Raw genomic sequence first — 21,861 nt, 5'->3', positions numbered from 1 at the left:
TGATCGGATGTCTCATGTACCTCACGGCGTCTAGACCCGACATCGTGCAAGCTGTGAATTTTTTATCCAGATTTTTGAACTGCGCAAATGAAGAACATCTGCAAGCTGCCAAACGTGTTCTAAGATATATCAAAGGAACCGTTAATTATGGCGTCAAGTACATAGGTGGTCAGAGACTACATTTTTCTGGTTTCGCCGATAGTGACTGGGCAGGTGCAGTTGATGATATGAAGAGTACCAGTGGATTCTATTTTAGTTTTGGTTTAGGTGTGTTTAATTGGTTATCTAAGAAATAAGACATTGTTGCTCAAAGTACTGCAGAGGATGAATTAGTTGCTGTAACAGAAGCAGCGAACCATGCTCTATGGCTTAGAAAAATCCTAAAGGATTTGAAGCTTGGGCAGCATGAAGCAACACATATATTTGTTGATAACGAAGCAGCTATATCAATCTCCACAAAGCCAGTATTTCATGGAAGGACTAAGCATTTCAAGATAAAATACTATGTACTCATAGAATTTCAGAATGAAAGAGAGATAGTATTAGTTCATTGCAAGACTGAGAATCACCTATCTGACATTTTTACCAAACACTACAAAAATAAAAGACTAAATACAACCGAATAAATTCAACTGGTCTAAATTTGACCGATTTCGGTTGTTTCATTGAGCACGGCTAAATACAATCTCCCGCGGTTGAATTTAATAATAAATGCGATCGGATTTTTTCTGCGGTTGAATTTATCTCCATCAAAAAAATAGAGGGAATTTTCCCGCCAACTAAATTATTTAGCGCTCCTAAATTCAACCGATAGGGTTCGAATTTAACATTACCAAATGGAGGGATATTTTCCCGCTCTTTTTGTTTGAATTTGCTGAAATGGTAAAAAATGATTTGAATCGAAATCGGTTGAAATAACTATAGTGATTGCTAGCGGTTGTATTTAGTAAACGAAAAAACATAAAAAATACTTAAAATTTTAATTAGTACTATCTATAGTAAAATATTATATATTTATATACAAGAATAACATTCATCACATGTACAAATATTTATGGTGGCAAAAAAATATACATTATAGGAGAATTTTGATTTTTTGTGTTTGATAATTTTCTAAAATTTAAATATTTGTTTAATGTATTTGAAAAATTACGTTACGAAAAACTTACAAGAGTTCCACGTCTATGTGCTCATTCACTATTTTTAAGAAAATTGAAACATCGACATGGGACTAAACACTAGTAAAAAGTATGAGTCAAGCCACTGATTGACTATTAAAATTGAAAACCAAATAATTTTTTTTCCTAAAAGTTTTGTCATTTGCGTAATATATACATGTTTTGACATCCGTACGGTTGGATCATTCATAAATATTTTTAAGAAAATTGAAACATCGACATGGGACTAAACACTGGTAAGCAGTACCAGTCAAATAACTGGTTGGCTGTTATAATAGCAAACCAGTTAAATTTAATATTTTCTGGAAAAAATTTCGTATCACTAATATATACAGGTGTTGACATCCGTACGGTTGGATCATTCATAAATATTTTTAAAAAAATTGAAACATCGACATGGGACTAAACACTAGTACGTTGTACTAGTCAAATAACTGGTTGATTGTTATAATAAAAAACCAAACAAATTTATTATTTTATGAAAATTTTATCATATCACTAATATATACAGGTCTTGACATCCGTACGGTTAGATCATTTATAAACATTTTAAAAAATGAAAACATCGACATGGGACTAAACACTGGCAAGCATTACTAGTCAAATAACCGGTTGACTGTTATTATAACAAACCAAATAAATTTATTATTTTTTGAAAATTTTGTCATATCACTAATATATACAGGTCTTGACATCCGTACGGTTGGATCATTCATACATATTTTTAATAAAATCGAAACATCAACATGGGACTAAACTGGTAAGTAGTACTATTCAAATAATTGGTTGACTGTTATAATAGCAAACTAAATAAATTTATTATTTTCTGAAAAAAAAATCATGTCACTAATATATACAAGTCTTGACATCCGTATGATTGGATCATTCATAAATATTTTTAAGAAAATCGAAACATCAACAAGGACTAAACACTGGTAAGCAGTACTAGTTGGTTGACTGTTAAAATTGCAAACCAAATATAATTATTTTTTTTGATAATTTTGTCATATCAATGATATATATATATATATATATATATATATATATATGAATCTTTACATTCGTACAGTTAGATCTTTCATAATTATTTTTTAAAAAATTCGAAACATCAATATGGGCATTAACAGTAGTAAATAGTACTAGTCAAATCACTGGTTGGCTGTTAAAAAGCAAACCAAATAAATTTATATTTTTTTAAAAATTTTGTCATATCACTAATATATATGGATCCTGACATCCGTACGGTTGGATCATTCATAAATATTTTTTAAAAAAACCGAAACATTAACATGAGACTAAACACTAGTAAGAAGTACTAGTCAAATCATTGGTTGACTATTAAAAAGCAAGCCAAATAAATTTATTTTTTCTGAAAATTTTATCATATAACTACTATATATAAGTATTGAATGATCAATAGTATACGAATTGTCATTAGTCTGTTAACTGACCAAATCCAACTGACTATATTCAGATTTGTGTTATTTTAATATGTTTAAACCCGAATTAATCGTAAATATTTATGTGTCAATAGTAAAAATATTATGTTAGATTGAGACATGTTATATCAACTAAATCCAGCTAATTATACTTAATATTTTGTTGAATTTTATTTTAGCATGGAGTGATTATTACTATAATTACGATGATCAGACTAATAACCAAAATTTTATTATTTCGTCTTTAATATAATAATATAGATATAGATTTTTCAAAAAACTGATGACTCAAAACTAAATAAAATTGTTATCATTCATTTGAATCATTAAACACTAATAAGTTGTACTAGTCAAACTAAAGTTTGACTGTTAAAATGGAAAATCAAATAAACTTATTTGGATATAAAATATTGGTTATATCACTAATATATATTTATTAACATCCATGTAGTTGGATCATTGAAAATATTTTTAAAAAAGTCGAAACACCAATTGAGGAATAAACACTAGTTAGTTGTACTAGTTAAACTGAAGCTTGACTGTTAAAATGACAAATCAAATAAATTATTTGGATATGAAACTTTTATTAAAACACTAATATATATATATATATTGTCTCCATATTGTTAGATCGTTGAATTTTAAAAAAAAAATTGAAACACTAAAATCATGATTAAAAACTAGTTAGTTGTACCCGTCAAACAGAAATTTGACTGTCAAAATGGCAAACCAAAGAAATATTTTGATATGAAACTTTGGATATATCACTAATAAATATATATATATATATTGATATCCAGACAGTTGGATCAATGAATTTTTTTTTTAAATTGAAATCTCGATTGAGGACTAAACACTAGTTAACTGTACTGGTCACACTGGTGCTTGACCGTTAGAATGACAAACCAAATATTATATGTAAAATTTTAAGAATTTTTAATCACTACATCTTTATGTTTAACAAAATCAAATTTAGGGGTTGAGATACCGAACATATAATTTTCCTCTTATTTGAAATATATATTAAACAATTTAATCGTACAAATGTTACAATGGTTAAAAAAAGTTATATGCAAAAATTCAAGAATTTTTAATCACTAAACATTAATTACTTTAAAAAAATCAAATTTAGAGGTTTAGATCCAAAGCCCGAATGTTCCTCCTATATGTAATAAATATTAAACGATCAAACCGTACATATGTTAAAATATGAGGGGAATTTATGATAAAATCAACCGAAATTATGATTTTATATTTTAATTAAAAAAGTGAGTTGTTAAAATAAATTAAGATTTTATAACATTTTTAAGAAAAAGATTAAATAATTATAATACTTATGTCCTAGAATTAAAAAAAAAATCTTAACATAATTAGCAAAAAAAAAGCTTAACATAAAGTATAAGAAATTAAACAAATTGACACTCCTAAATTCAACCAAATATAGTTCAATCTAATGACAAGTCAGCAACAGCAGCCTCCCCCTTCTTTTCTCTCCCAACAATCCCCATTCTTTTCTCTCCTCCTGCTATTGATTTTCCGGCCAAATTTTATCTTCCTTACATCTACTTACTCTCTTCTCTAAAACCCGAGCGAGCACCCCCACTCCAAAAAAAACTCTTATATCTTCATTTTTCAAACTAAAACTTAAATGGGTCTTTAAAATTTTGAGTTTTAAACCAATTTTTGGTTTTGAGTTTGTGTTTGGGAAGATTAAATGAGTATGCTTGTGAAAAATTCGAGGTGAAAATTGTTAGAAAATGGAAAGTTTGAGGAATATTTTATATATTCTTGATATGATTTCCGGAAGTTTACACTTGGAGGTTGTTCCTTAACATGAGGACTTAAACTTTCATATTTGGATCTAAGACATTTTTTTAATGGAATCCATGAATATATTGAGACAAATTTGCTTGTTTAAAATGGGTTATGGGGATTTTGTCCCACATTGATATTGTAAAAGAAAGATATTGAGTTTATATAGCATCTTATGTTAGTGTTGTTTACAACTACTAGCATAAGTGGAATGCTTGTGCGGCCTAGTGCTAGTGGGAACTCTTATATTTTTCTTTTCTATTATAAGTTTAATTATTTATATTGATTATTTAATTATTAATATTAAATATATTGAGTAAAAATTATTTTAATCATACTATAAATATATTTTTTAATATTAATATTAATTAATCAGGATATAATATAAATGATATGGAAAACCCATTTTTTTATATTTTCTGTTTTGTTACTTGAGATACCACATCGAGTAAAATGGAAGAAGAGCAACTTGAGATGCCTATATATTGAGAGGTATACTTGAGATAAATATAATATAAGTCCCGGTGCCTATCTCGTAAATATATATGAGTTGCATAGGTTTTTTTGGGCAAACTGAGGTGCGAGTCGTCGTTGATCATTGTTGGTTCTGTGGCCAGATTGAACTGTTGTTGTTTTATCCTGGAAGCGATATTTCTGCATTCCATCACAGCTTAAGTGGGTAAAAATAATCTCTTCAAGAACAGTCAAGTCCTCTTGAAGGGTTTGGCGACTCAGCTGTTGTGTTCTTCTTCTTATCAGAATTTGGAAAGCGATAAGAGATAAGTTTTCTTTACTTTCTTTGTCAATTATAGTCTGTATAGTTTGTTATTGCCTTCGTGTTTTGTTTCGTTAGTTGGTTATTTGGTTATTTTCCTTGTTCTTGTTATTATATATATAACTGCCCATTATTGTTGTGTAATTAGAATTTTACCCAACAATCTTGAAGAGATTAGAGTTATATATATATAGTTAATTAGCAAGATGGTTAACGTGTTGGATTTTTAATCGCAGCGGAGGCATGTCAAAACACTTTTACACATATAAAATCCAAATAATAGCATATAAATCGTGGTAAAAACATAGGGATCGAATCGAACCTTTAAAATAATTCGGAGACAACGATCAGAGATCCTTAGCAGTTGCTCCTCAAGTTTGAAGCACTCCACCGGTATCCACCAAGAAAATGATGTTAAGGAGGAGGAAGGAGGTGGAGAGAATTGGGTTTTCCAAACTTTTTGGGTTTTGGGGTTCAAATAAAAACAGGGTCTATAATAGTATATTTATAGACAAAATTTTCAGCTGGAATTTTCCCATAAATATTATTATTATTATCCCATTTATTATTCTCATTAATAATTAAAACACCTTTTAATTATTAATCCTTTTTCTAAACACTTTAGAAATAATTCTCTCTCCTGATTTAATTTCCAAAAATTAAATCCTTAATTAATAATATTAAGAACTTTTCTTAATTAATTTATAATCAATTAAATCTCATTTAATCAATTATTAAATTTTCCAATTAATTATTTATTTCACAAATAAATAATTATTAGCCATTATTAATTAATTCATCCACCATTAAATCATTCTCTTTTTATGGTGTGACCTTGTAGGTTCAATATTAAGCCGGTAGTAGAAATAAATAATAATAAAACTATTTTATCATTATTTATAAAAATTCTCTAATTTATTAAATATGATTAATTAATTAATCACATTTATTCTACATCGTGAGGGATACTTCTCAGCATATCGCGACTATCCGGATAATATGAATTCACTGCTTAGAATGCCAAGAACCTATTCAGTGAATAGTTACCGTACAATAAACTCCTTCTACCCTACAATGTCCCGATTAAATACAAGGCATGGATCTTGTGTCAAGCCTATCTAATTTAATCATTTGCTTACCATGTACTATGCGTAGTTCTATGCAAATTAGAAACTCCTTTCTAATTTCATTCACTCTGGCCAGAGATTCCTGAACTAGCATAAGTGGATCAGCCTTGAACATTCGCTTCCTTCACTGGAAGGGGTAGATCCTTTATTGATCATACACTATCTTCGTGTACAAATTCCTATACCCAGTAGAGCCCTAATAATTATCCCTTGAGACTAAGAACTAAACCAAAGCATAGTTCAGTGTACACAAGATGACTATGATGACCTCAAGTCTAAGGATACTTGTACAACTATCACTATGTGAACAACTGCTGACACGTGAGTGAACTCCATCAGTTGTTCAGCTGTGCGAGTCATGTTCAGTGAACTTATTCTATAATAAGCACCTACATACTAGCTATAGTGTCACCACACAAATGTCTATGAGAACAGACATCCTTCATAATGAAGCAAGCATAGTATGTACCGATTTTTGCGGATTATTAATTACCAGTTAGTAATCCTATGACCAGGAACTATTTAAGTTTAGAGTTATCATCTTTTTAGGTCTCACTATTATGATCTCATCATAATCCATAAAAAGCTTTACTCTAAACTATGGTATATCTTATTTAAACACTTAAATAGATAAAGCCCATAATAAAAACAAAACAAGTCTTTTATTAATATCAATGAAATTAAAACAGATTACATAAAAGTTATTCCTAAATCCTCATACATGATTGGACTTAGGACATATTCCTTTCAATCTCCCACTTGTACTAAAGCCAATCAATCTGGTATCTAATACCCATCTTGTCTTTATGACGATCAAAGTGACTTTCATAAAGTAGCTTTGTGAGTGGGTCTGCTATGTTGTTATGTGTGTCAACTCTAATTCAATACAATACAAGCAATGTTACCGCGCTCCCACTAACCCTTTTGTAGACGCATGGTTCATCTTCGTTTTTGATAAAATCAAACTCTTTGATTGTCTCATCAAAACGAATGTTCCATCTTTCGAGAAGCTTGCTTTAACCACATATGGTTTGCAGCAGCTTACACACTAGGTTTTCATTTCTCTTGGAAAGAAAACCATCTGGCTATTTGCCAGATCTCATAGTCGTAGTAAGCAGCAATCGCAAGTAAAATCCGAACTGATTTTAACAGGGCTATAGGTAAAAAGTTTCATCAAAGTCAATCCATTGCCTTTGTTTGAATTCTTTTGCCACAAGCCTGGCCTTAAAGGTCTCCACCTGGCCATCTGCTATAATCTATCTTTTGTATACCGTATACATAGATTTCATTCCGGATTTCATGGCACTATGCCATTTCTCTGAGTCAACACTACTCATAGCCTCATTATAGGTTACAGGGTCGTCATCATCAATGATCGACAACTCATTGTCATTCTCAATGACAAGGCCATATTACCTCTCAGGTTGGCGAGACACTCTCCCTGATCTATGAATGGGTTGTTCCACAAAAGGTTGTTCAGTCAGAACAGGTGTTTCCACTTGAACCGTAGTAGTTTGTGCTTCTTGAACTTCATCAACTTCAATTTTGCTCCCACTGTTTCCTTCAAGGATAAACTCCTTTTCCAAGAAGGTAGCATGTCTGGAGATAAACACCCGATGATCGGTGTAAAAGTAATACCCTAAAGTCTCTTTAGGATATCCCACAAAACTACATTTTACGGATCGATATTCCAGCTTATCTGGGTCAACTTACTTGACATAAGCTGGACATTCCCAAATCTTAACGTGTTTAAGACTCGGTTTCCTTTCTTTCCATATCTCATACGGAGTTTAAGGAACAGATCTTGGAAGGCACCATATTCAGTAAATATGCTGAGGTTTCCAATGCATAACCCCATAGGAATACTGGAAGATTTGCATAGCTCATCATGGACCGAACTATGTCTAACAAAGTTCGATTTCTCCTTTCAGATACCAATCTGGAGGAGTCCACTGGGAGACTATACCATTTACTTTGAGATAATATAGAAACACTCCATTAAAGTATTCACCACCTCGATCTAATCGAAGAATTATAATACTATGTTTGGTTTGTTTCTCCACTTCATACTTATACTCTTTGAACTTTTCAAAGGCTTCAGACTTGTGTTTCATCAAACACATATCCGAATCTAGATCTATCATCTATGAAAGTAATGAAGTATGAAAATCCACCCATGGCTTGCTTAGACATTGGTCCACATACATCTGTGTGTACCATTCCTAGCAAATCTGCAGTCCTCTCTCCATGTCTACTAAATGGAGACTGCAGTGCCACTATGAAGTGAGATTTTCATCATCCCTTTTCTTTTATTAGTTTGTTCAATCTGAAGTAAATTATGTCACATATATACAGACCATTATTTAAAGCACCACGTCCATAAAGAATATTATCTCTAAGAATAGAACATTCATTATTCTCAATAATAAATGAAAATCCAGCCAAGTCTAACATGGGAATAATATTCCTCACAATCGAGGGAACAAAATAACAATTATTTAAAACAATAGTTTTGACCATAGGCATATGTAAATGAAATGATTCTACATCTTCAGCAGCAACTCTTGCTCCATTTCCCATCAGTAGAATCACCTCCTCTTCCTCAAGAGTCCTACTTCTCCTTGGTCCCTGCAATAAATTGCAGATTTGAGAACCACAGGCGGTATCTAATACCCAAGTAGAAATTTGATTTAATGACATATTCACTTCTATCATGAACATACCTGAATCAGAAGCGATAGTCTCTCTACCCTTCTTCTTCTTCAATTCTGCAAGGTAAACCTTACAGTTCCTCTTCTAGTGCCCCACCTTGTTATAGTGAAAGCAAACAACTTTGCTCTTGGGGTCTTCAGCTTTTGGTGGAACCGGCGTTTTCTCACCTACTTTCTTCTTCTTGGAAGGGTTCCTCTTCCTTTTCTTAGGATTGGAACCTTCACCAATTAGAAGAACAGAACTCTTCTTAGGGGGAAAATTCGATTCCGCAGTCTTCAACATGTTGTGGAGTTCAGGCAGGCTGACATCCAACTTATTCATGTGAAAGTTCATAACAAACTGCGAGAACGAACTCGGAAGCGATTGCAAGACCAAGTCTTGGCTCAGCTCCCCATCCATGGCAAAACCAAGTTGTCCAAGACGTTCAATCAAATTGATCATCTTAAGTACATGGTCATTCACAGATGATCCCTCAGACATCCTACAACCGAACAGCTCCTTCAATATCTCATATCGAGCTGTCCTCCCCGCCACATCATACAACTCTTGTAGATGCATTAGGATAGTGTGAGCATCCATATGCTCATGTTGCTTCTGTAGCTCAATGTTCATGGAAGCTAGCATGATGCATTGAGCAATATTTGCATCATCTATCCACTTACGATACACAATATGTTCATCATTATGTGCATCACTAGCAGGTTCAGTAGGCTTAGGTGAGTCAATTACGTATTCCAGCTTCTCAATCCTGAGAACAATTCTCAAGTTTCGAAGCCAGTCAGCATAATTAGGACCAGTCAATTTGTGAGCATCCAATATGCTCCTGAGTGATAGTGCAGAAGACATAATGTATATTGTAAATCTGTAAATGATAAACACATAACAACACTTAGCAAATATTCAATTTCATTTTAAAACACTATATGAATCGGGTCTTTATTCATAAGTGGCTCCCACTAGTTTATCTAATTTATTCAACCCCCTACGTGAAAAATTAAGCATTCATAATGCTAGTGGGAATAGAGATCCTACATTCCATTACACAACCCCGGCTGTGGCACGAAACGCCATGTAATGTTCAATAGGCAGACAACTCTTGTCAATTACATCTAATGTTATTCCCTAATCAAACTTTAGCCTCTTGAATAATTGATTCACGGCTGTGGCACGACAAACTCAATATTCTAAGTCAAGTCTAACCCAACATTCCGTACAATTGAATCAGTCCCCAAAGGCCCACAGCTGTGGCACGTAACGACCTTTAGATTCTTATTCAATGTACACATCTCTATGTAATAGACAAGTATTTCTTATTTCGAAATCAAAGCCCTCGGCTGTGGCACGAAACGACAATGATTTAAAAATAAGAACTACTTTCCATCATGTTGGAAGGCTATGACCGACACAAGCCCGTTGTATCATTGGCCAATTACTACTTGATATTATTTAATTTTAGAGGGATTATATTACGTTACAATCATAATCATATTATAAAGAAATTCTTCCTTTTAAATTAAATATTTCAAATCAATAATCAATAATCAGATGATTCCCAGATCGGGTGGAGCATTGTCAAGAGGCGTCACTTAATAACCCTTTCTTACAGATAGAAATCTGTTGTTAACAGAATCATCATTTCTCTCATATCGAAAATTCATATTCAATTACGTGTTTTATAAACACAAGAATCTCATGATTGTATTCATAATATTGTTATTAAGGTTATGAAACAATTTCACTATACTAGGTTGTCTAACAAACGCCTTATGTTCATTTAAGTTCACCTAAATCTATCATCGCATGATAAACTAAGCATATATCACATATATAAACATGAATAAACATCAATCTAGGCATGTAACATCATCTAGCATATTGGTCTAAGCATTATACATCTCTATGTATCACATGAAGCATTTAAAAGCAGTTAAAACAGTTAAAAACAGCTTTAAAACACTTCCGGAGATATAAACAGTTCAAAACTTTTATATAAACTAAAATTGATCACTCCATTAGATCCGTCTCGGAAAAACGAATCCAACGGTATATTGCACGCCTAAAACGGACTTACAAAACTCCCAGAAAATCAATTTTAATGTGGACAGTCGGGCTGTAACGCATTACAGGAACGCGTTACAAGCCCTGTAACGCATTCCGGTGATGCGTTACAACCCTTTTAACCAATTAAAAGGTGTAACGCATTCCGTGAATGCGCCACAGGGTGTAACGCATTCCCGGAAAGCGCGACACCCCCTTTATTTTTATTTATTTTTTTCTTTCTTTTCTGCGAAACGCCGCCGCTTTCCTCCTCGACTAGCGTGCCGCCGTACCTGACTGTCTCTGTACCCTTCTTTCTCCCATGCATTCAACAGTAGAACCCTCACAGATTATGTAGACAAGCAATACAAACATATATATATATATATACTATATATACATATATTTACTTATTTAATTACGAATTTAATTACAAGAACTTCAAAAATTCATAATAAAAAATCTATACATCATAAAATTATGAAAAAAATACCCAGACGATCTACAACACTTGTAGAACCCAGATCAACATTCAAAATTATTCTGAGAAACGATTTCTCATCAGACAAAATTAATCCATGATATAACTTGTAAAAATCATAATTAATTCATACAAGCACATAAAATTCTGAAATTTTTACCATAGATCTATATGCATACAACCTAAGCTCTGATACCATTGTTGGATTTTTAATCACAGCGGAGGCATGGCAAAACACTTTTACACATATAAAATCCAAATAATAGCATGTAAATCGTGGTAAAAACATAGGGATCGAATCTAACCTTTAAAATAATTCGGAGACAACGATCAGAGATCCTTAGCAGTTGCTCCTCTAGTGTGAAGCACTCCACCGGTATCCACCAAGAAAACGATGTTAAAGAGGAGGAAGGAGGTGGAGAGAATTGGGTTTTCCAAACTTTTTGGGTTTTGGGGTTCAAATAAAAATAGGGTCTATAATAGTATATTTATAGGAAAAAATTTCAGCTGAAATTTTCCCATAAATATTATTATTATTATCCCATTTATTATTCTCATTAATAATTAAAACACCTTTTAATTATTAATCCTTTTTCTAAACACTTTAGAAATAATTCTCTCTCTTGATTTAATTTCCAAAAATTAAATCCTTAATTAATAATATTAAGAACTTTTTTTAATTAATTTATAATCAATTAAATCTCATTTAATCAATTATTAAATTTGCCAATTAATTATTTATTTCACAAATAAATAATTATTAGCCATTATTAATTAATTCCTCCACCATTAAATCATTCTCTTTTTATGGTGTGACCCTGTAGGTTCAATATTAAGCCGGTAGTAGAAATAAATAATAATAAAACTATTTTATCATTATTTATATAAATTCTCTAATTTATTAAATATGATTAATTAATTAATCACATTTATTCTACATCGTGAGGGATACTTCTCAGCATATCGCGACTATCCGGATAATATGAATTCACTGCTTAGAATGCCAAGAACCTATTCAGTGAATAGTTACCGTACAATAAACTCCTTCTACCCTACAATGTCCCGATTAAATACAAGGCATGGATCTCGTGTCAAGCCTATCTAATTTAATCACTTGCTTACCATTTACTATGCGTAGTTCTATGCAAATTAGAAACTCCTTTCTAATTTCATTCACTCTGGCCAGAGATTCCTGAACTAGCATAAGTGGATCAGCCTTGAACATTCGCTTCCTTCACTGGAAGGGGTAGATCCTTTATTGATCATACATTATCTTTGTGTACAAATTCCTATACCCAGTAGAGCCCTAATAATTGTCCCTGGAGACTAAGAACTAAACCAAAGCATAGTTCAGTGTACACAAGATGACTATGATGACCTCAAGTCTAAGGATACTTGTACAACTATCACTATGTGAACAACTGCTGACACGTGAGTGAACTCCATCAGTTGTTCAGCTGTGCGAGTCATGTTCAGTGAACTTATTCTATAATAAGCACCTACATACTAGCTATAGTGTCACCACACAAATGTCTATGAGAACAAACATCCTTCATAATGAAGCAAGCATAGTATATACCGATCTTTGCGGATTATTAATTACCAGTTAGTAATCCTATGACCAGGAACTATTTAAGTTTAGAGTTATCATCTTTTTAGGTCTCACTATTATGATCTCATCATAATCCATAAAAAGCTTTACTCTAAACTATGGTATATCTTATTTAAACACTTAAATAGATAAAGCCCGTAATAAAAACAAAACAAGTCTTTTATTAATATCAATGAAATCAAAACAGATTACATAAAAGTTATTCCTAAATCCTCATACATGATTGGACTTAGGACATATTCCTTTCATAACGAAACTAGTGATGTTCCTAAAACTGTTGAGACTGGTTCTGGTTCTGGTGGTACTACTACCATTTACTGGATCACGTATCGTTTTCCCCAGCCAATTAATTTATCGGGTATGCCTAATAAATTCAGTGGTGGAGCTTCTTTTTCTCGATGGCAGAAAAAGACGAAGCTCTAGTTAACGCTTAAGGGTCTATGGCCAGTGGTACAGTATGATACTTTGTTTAATGCTTAAAGCTGAATCTGTTAAGCTTTATGCTTTATGGGCTGAGAAGGATGGGGTGGCTAGGGCAGCCATTTTGGCTGCCTTGGAGAACACCTTATTCAATATTTATTCATCAGATGCCTATACTGCTAAAGTCTTATGGGATAAGCTGGACCAAACCCATAATACTGATTCTCAAGATCTTGAGAAGTATTTTGTGGCTAGGTTTCTTGATTTCAAGGTGGTGGATGGGAAATCCATGACTGAACATGTTCATGAGTTTGAGATGTTGGTTCATGCTTTGGGTGAGTCCGATATGGTCTTGCCTGAGAAGTTTCGAGTGATGTCTGTGATTGAAAAGCTCCCTAAGTCTTGGAAAGAGTTTGCTCTCTCCCTGAAAAGGCAGAAAGGAGAGATCACATAGACTAAATTAATGTTGGACATCTCTGTCCAGGAGCAGCACAAGTCAAAATAGGGACATGTGTTGCCTGTGGAATATGGGAGCTCGAAGGTGAATTTAGTGATTATAGGACATAAAAGAAAGATAGTCACTAAGAAGGCTAACACTAAACCTGACAAGAACAAGGCTAAGAAACCAAAGGAGAACAAACCATGTTGGTCTTGTGAACAAGTTGATCATTGGAGCAAGGACTATTCATGTCAGAAAGCTAAGAAAGCTGGAGTGGTAGCTCAAGCAAATACTGTGCTTGAACTTGGAACCACGAGTGGGCCAGTAGCTAACATGGTCATTGGTTAGGTTGTTGCCTCTGGAACCGATGACAGGTATGTTACTTACAACCCTGTACTACTTTTCACTTATCTGTCATATTAATGGTTGATTGATACTGGAGCTAATGTACATATTTGTGCTGATATTAGCTGGTTGTATCTTATCAACAGATTCATGGAGTGACAGTGACGATGGGGAATGCTAGTGTTGCACAAGTGCTTGGAATAGGAAACGTGGACCTGAAGTTTGCTTCTGGGCGGATTATATCTCTCAATAGAGTGCATCATGTTCCCTCTATTAATAGAAATATTATAAATGGAAGTTGTTTAGTTAAAAATGGCTTTGAACTTTCTTTGAAGTGTAATAAAGTAGTTATTACTCATACTGGTACATTCTTTGGCAAGGGTTACTTGTCTGATGGTTTGTTTTTAATAAATGTTGATCCCGTTTTGGGTGGTTTTATTAATGATAGTGTTACACCTTCTGTTAATTGTGTAGAATCATCTGATTTGTGGCACTTACGACTTGGTCATTTAAATTTTGGTGCTCTAAAGAATATGACGAATTTAGAGTTGATTCCAAAGTACACCATTGATAAAAAATCTAAGTGTCAAGTATGTGTAACTGCTAAACAAACAAGGAAACCTTTTTATAATATTGTTAGAAATTCAGACTTATTACATTTAGTGCACTCAGACATATGTGAATTTGGTGGTGTGTTGACTAAGGATCACTACAGATATTTCATTACCTTTATAGATTATGGTAGTAGATATTGTTATGTTTATTTGCTTAAAGATAAGGATGAAGCACTAGATAAATTCATTATGTATAAAAATGAAGCTGAAACACAAACTGACAAAGTACTTAAATGTTTGAGGTCTGATAGAGGTGGTGAGTATACGAGTACCTTGATAATGAATTTTGCGCAAGCAATGGTATAGTTCATGAGGTTACTCCACCATACACACCTGAGCCTAACGGGGTGGCAGAGTGAAAGAACAGAACTTTTAAAGATAAGATTAACAGTATGCTGATTAATTCGGGGTTGCCCGAGTACATGTGGGGAGAGGCTCTGAATACGGCTTCCCATATTCTGAATAGAGTCCCTCTGAAACATATGGACAAGACACCATATGAATTATGGAGAAAGTGTAGGACAAGTTTGAGTTATCTTCGTGTATGGGGGTGCCTTGCTTAGGTGCTTGTCCCTGAACACAAGAGAAAGAAACTAGGTCTGAAAACTGTTGATTGTATCTTTCTGGGCTATCTTGAAACCACAACTGCTATGAAATTTTTAGTATTAAAATCTGACATAGATGGTATTGTGGCGAATACGATAGTTGAGTTTCGTTATGCAACTTTCTTTGAGAAAGTATTCCCAATGAAGATTGGTATACCTTTGGGTAGTTCTGAGGATGATCCCACTCACACATCGACTTCTATTCCTGATCATGTGGAAAAGATGACAAATATGGGGGTGGATCCTGGTAGTAGCTCTACTCCTAACGAAGTAGAGGAACCTAGAAGGAGTAAGCGTGCAAAGGTAGTCAAGGACTTTGGAAGTGACTTTATCACTTACAATGTGGAGGATGAGCCTTTAACTTTCCGTTAAGCCATGGATTCTTCGGAGTCAAGGCATTGGAAAGGCGCTGTAAAGAGTGAAATAGACTCAATTATTTCAAACAGAACATGGGAGTTAGTTGATCTCCCTCCTGGGTGTTCTACTATTGGATGTAAATGGATCTTCAAGAGGAAGCTAAACCCTGATGGCTCAATAGATAAGTACAAGGCTAGGCTAGTTGCTAAGGGCTTTAGGCAAAGGGAATGCATTGATTATTTTGATACATATTCTTCAGCTGCCCAAATGACAAAAATCAGAATGCTTATTACATTGGATTATGTACATGGTCTTATCATCTATCAAATGGATGTAAAGATTGTTTTTCTTCATAGTGACCTTGAAGAAGAGATTTATATGGATCAGCCTGAGGGATTTGTTGCTTCTGATAATGAGAGGAAAGTATGTAGACTATTCAAGAAACTATTAATACCAAACTTATCATATGGTTTACTAACTTTAAAATAAGTTAAAAGTTTTTTTTGACAAATATAATTTATATTCTTACAAATGAGTAATGAGTATTTGTTCTAGAATTTTTGTAAATTCTAGGTATATCAGTGTTTTAAAAAGGAAACTACTAAATAAATAAACATATACAAATTGGATACGAAATCACTTTGTTTGGTAGCAGCCCAATTTGAATTATCAAACTAGGCCGCATGTTTGGTCCCCATTACATAGATGGAATCGAAATTGACTTTGAATAATCCATATTCTTCACCTGTCTACAATTTAGAAGAGGAAGCCATTAACATTATTACAAGTTAAACAGGGAAAATATTAATATAATAAAGAGTAATTACAAGCTGTGTGCTGAAGTTGCCCAAAAAGTGAGCATACGTGTAACATATGGCAAAGTACAATGATTCTTTGATAACATCAATTCACAGTTGATTCTTTGAGCTTCCGGTAATGAGGTAAGGCTAGCGTGATTCTTGGGATCAAGTTGACTCAGTCAACTGATGGAATAACTTTGTCACAGTCTCATTATATAGAAAAATCTATACTTGAGAAGTACGGTTATTTAAATTGTAGAATCGCTAGTACACCATATGATTCAAAAGTTGCCTTAGTCAAGAATAGTTCAGGAGTTCCTGTGTCCCAGTTAAGGTATTCTCATATTATTGGGAGTTTGCAATATCTTGCTAATGTGACTAGGCCAGATATTTCTTATTATGTGTCTAAGTTGGCTAGATATACAAGATGTCAAAACAAGATTCATTGGGAGGCACTGTATAGAGTTCTTAGATATCTGAAGGGAACTATTTCCCTTGGCTTGCATTACCGGAGATTTTCGGGGGTACTCGAGGGGTACAGTGATGCAAGTTGGATAGCTAAGAAATCTAGTTCTAATGGACTGACTGGATATGTGTTTACCCTTGCGGATAGAGCAGTGTCCTGGAAGTCTTCTAAACAGACTTTGATTAATCGGTCTACTTTTGAGGATGAGTTGTGTGCACTTGATGCCACGGGGACGGAGGCTAAATGGTTACATGGACTCATGAGTATGTTACCTGTAGTAAGCAAGCCGCTTCCTGCCATTTCTATTCATTGTGATTGCCGTACAATTATCGACAAAGTCATAGTGTAAAGTATAATGCTAAATCAAAGAGACACATCCAAGTTAGACTAAAGTCTATAAGGGGTCTTGTGTCTGACAGGATTATTGCTATAGATTTCATAGGAATTCAGGATAATATAACTGATCCGCTGACTAAAGGGCTTGAGCATGTTGTAGTCCTTAAGTCGAGGCTAGGGATGAGACTGATAACCCATTATAATTCATCAAGAGCGGGAACCCAATACATCTGAGAGGAGATTCCTCAAAGTGTATTCAATGTGGTAATAAGAAGTTGTAAGGATGAATTGGTAGTACCTCTACCATATACTTTTAGATACTTATGTATCTGAGTCTATCCCCTGTAAACCTTAAGAGGTACTTGAACTGCTAGTTAGCAAGAGTTATTTGAACTCTGAATGGGGTCAAGTCATTTGACGAGATGATAGCAGTACATCTCTGGAGATGCCCAGCTAAGCAAATGTAATTGTGTGGTCGCAATTAGAGGAAAGGGTTATTCCTCAAAATATTCGACGAACAGGATCGAGACATGACCCATTAACGTCTCAAAGCCATAGATTGGATCCATATCCTTTGACTTGTCGTTGTTTATGGAGTATGGTTACACCCAACAGATAAAGATTCAAGGTGAAACATTCCATCTGTATCCGGTAGCCATCGAAGTAGAGGACTTAGGAGGGTTCAAACCTGGAAGGGTACCGACTCTGAAAAACATGTCATGTATAAAATCTGGTATGCAATTTAATGATGATTTATGGGGGATTGTTAGAAAATGGAAAGTTTGAGGCATATTTTATATATGTTCTTGATATGATTTCCGGAAGCTAACACTTGGAGGTTGTTCCTTAATATGAGGACTTAAACTTTCATATTTGGATCTAAGACATTTTTTACTGTAATGCATGAATATATTGAGACAAAGTTTCTTGTTTGAAATGGGTTATAGAGATTTTGTCCCACATTGTTATTGTAAAAAAGATATTGAGTTTATATAACATCTTAGGTTAGTGTTGTTTACAACTACTAGCATAAGTGGAATGCTTGTGCGGCCTAGTGCTAGTGGAAACTCTTATATTTTTCTTTTCTATTATAAGTTTAATTAATTATATCGATTATTTAATTATTAATATTAAATATATTGAGTAAGGATTATTTTAATCATACTCTAAATATATTTTATAATATTAATATTAATTAATCAGGATATAATATAAATGATAAGGAAAACCCATTTTATTTACTTTTTCTGTTTTGTTACTTAATATACCACATCTAGTAAAATAGAAGAAGAGCAACTTGAGATGCCTATATATTGAGAGGTATACTTGAGATAAATATAACATATGTCTGGGTGCCTACCTCGCAAACATATATGAGTTGTATAGGTTTTTTTGGGCAAACTAAGGTGCGAGTCACCGTTGATCATTGCTGGTTCTGGGGCCAGAATGATCTGTTATTGATTTATCCTGGAAGCGATATTGCTGCATTCCATCACAGCTTAAATGGGGGGCAATAATCTCTTCAAAAACAGTCAAGTCCTCTTGAAGGGTTTGGCGACTCAGCTGTTGTTTTATTCTTCTTATCAGAATTTGGAAAGCGATAAGAGATAAGTTTTCTTTACTTTCTTTGCCAATTACAGTCTTTATAGTTTGTTATTGCCTTCGTGTTTTATTTTTTTAGTTGTTATTTGGTTATTTGCCTTTTTCTTGTTATTATATATATAACTGTCCATTATTTACGTGAAGTTAAATTTTGCATAATTTTGGATTTGTTTTTTTGTTCTTGATATTAATCAGCTATTAATATGATTATTGATAATTGATTGTATATATTTTTAGCTTTGTTTTGTGATATTGAGTGTCTAATTTGGTTGAGTTTACATAATTTAGAATTTGGCCGGAGTTGTTAACTTTTTGGATCATAATATAGATTGTAATGATGATGCATTATTGATATGGTTGTTTTTGGATTGTGGGTTCGATGTATATGGATTTGATGTATGAAATTGAATCGAAAGATCCCGTTTCAGGTAAAATCTGAACTTCCGGAATGACTGCCAAATATTTGAAGCTCAACGGAATCCGGAATTTTCCGGTTCTGGTGAGATTTTTTTTAATTCCGAATTTTTTCAATTTGATCGCATCCGGTCGAATTTAGAACCATATATTCGTCTATATATGGTCGTATTTATTTATAAGCATGACATTTTGAATTTTTTTTAAAAAAACATTTTTTTAGGTGGGATTTTCAATTTTTAAATGAAAATTCAAATTTGACCGTCTACGGTCGAATTTAACTAGTTGTATTTAGCGATCTTATTTAATCGATCGTATTTAAATGGTCATATTTAGACTAAATACAACTGACTACTAAATATCACTCCATATGTACGACCGGTCCTAAAACCGGTCGTATTTAGCTAAATACCACTGCTGGTGGTCGTATGTAGTTAAAGTATTGCCAAACAAGAAATTTGAATACATGAGGCATAAGTTGGGAGTTTGCAGCATCAACGGCAAGGAGGAGTGTTAAAATATGCCTTAGCTGCTGCCTCAGTTATTTTTATTAAGTGTGTTTATTATGCTGGTTCAGTTTAATGTTTCTAAAAAAGATAAGGACTGCAGCAGTTAACTTGTAACTGCAGATCTATTATGCAGGGTTAGTTTATGTTTGTTGAATTAGCGGTTATTAGAGTAGTTATAACTTCTACTACTCCCTCAGTCCCAATTTATTTGTCTTATTTGATTTTTGATGGTCAAATTGACTCAACTTTGACCATAAATAAAAATTTATTTTTTCGTTATTTTGAAAAACTGAAAAATACATATTAAAGCAGATTAAACATACTTTCTAATGGTATAATTTTTATAAATATTTTCAATAACATACTAGGTGAAATTTTTGATCAAAATTCGGTCAATTTGACCGCAAAAAGTCAAACAAGACAGATAAATTGGGACGGATGGAGTATTTAGGATGTCTTAATGTAAAAAAAATAGTGTTGTGTGTATTGTGATTTTTTGAGTAGTCTGATCAATAGTTTATGCAATAGCTTTATGTTATAAACTTACATTTTTTTTAGGAAAAGCGTACTTGCATTAAATAGAATCATATGAAAGTACATCTGATAAGAAGCTAGGAGCGACAACATCCCACTCCTGCAAGTCTGACATAGAACGAGACACCCTAGCTAACATGTGAGCGACTTCATTCGCAGATCTATGCACAAATTGCACTAGCACATTTTCAAAGTGCTTAATTAATTCAAGACATTCTCTAACAATAATATGAAAATAAGATCTTCCGGAATTCCCATTACAAGCATCAGCCAATAGTTTTGAATCCGTCTCGAAAACGCACTGTGTAAACCCATACTGCTTAGTCCAAGATAATACTTCTTTAAGGCTTAACGCCTCTGCTTCTCTAGGCGACCACGAGCCTTCCATCTGCTTACACATTGCCTTCATAAAGCGTCCATTTTCATCTCGAATTACTCCTCCAATTCCGATTGTTCTTATGTCTTCAAAAATAGCCGCATCAATGTTTATTTTCACCCAGCTTTGTTGTGGTACTTGCCACCTTCGTATGCTTACCTGTGGTCCTGAAGTACATCTAGATTGAGCCAACTGAGTAGTTTTCCAGTCCGCCAGCAAGTTCATTGCACCACTTGTTATACCAAATACAGAGACTTGGACTTTGTTCCACAACCACTTATTTCTCCGGTTCCAAAGGTTCCAACAAATCAATGCCAGTAATGCGCATTGTTCCTTTGTACCACTGCTGAACAGCCGTATGAAACATGCTAGCACCGTTTCTCCTGGGTTTGATTGAATCCACTGCACCATTCCTACTGTCGTCCAGACCTCCTTTGCAAACTGACATTCGAACAAAACATGCTTCTCATCCTCCTCTTCTATGTGACACCAAGCACACTTACCATCGATATTCACTCGTTTATTTACCAGTGCCTTATTAGTTGGTAGGCATAATCGACACGTTCTCCACATGAAGAAACGAACCTTCCCAGGTAGACATAGGTTCCATAGTTTCTTCCAGAATGTTGCATCAGGTGTAATACATTCCCCCACTAATTTACGGTAGCAGCTTTTTACAGTGAATTCTCCCTTCGCATCGAACAACCACAACCAAGAGTCACTCATATCCCTTGAAGACAGAGGTATATTCTGTATCAGCCGAACATCTCTGCTATTGAATAAGTCCTTAAGAATTTCATCATCCCATTTCCTTTGTTGAACTTCCATTAAATCGCAGACTCTTGTTTCCGCTAATTCTTGAGGCATACTA

Source organism: Apium graveolens, chromosome 11 (assembly GCF_009905375.1).
Source record: "Apium graveolens cultivar Ventura chromosome 11, ASM990537v1, whole genome shotgun sequence".
Classification (NCBI taxonomy): domain Eukaryota; kingdom Viridiplantae; phylum Streptophyta; class Magnoliopsida; order Apiales; family Apiaceae; genus Apium; species Apium graveolens.
This window is presented reverse-complemented; position numbering follows the sequence as displayed.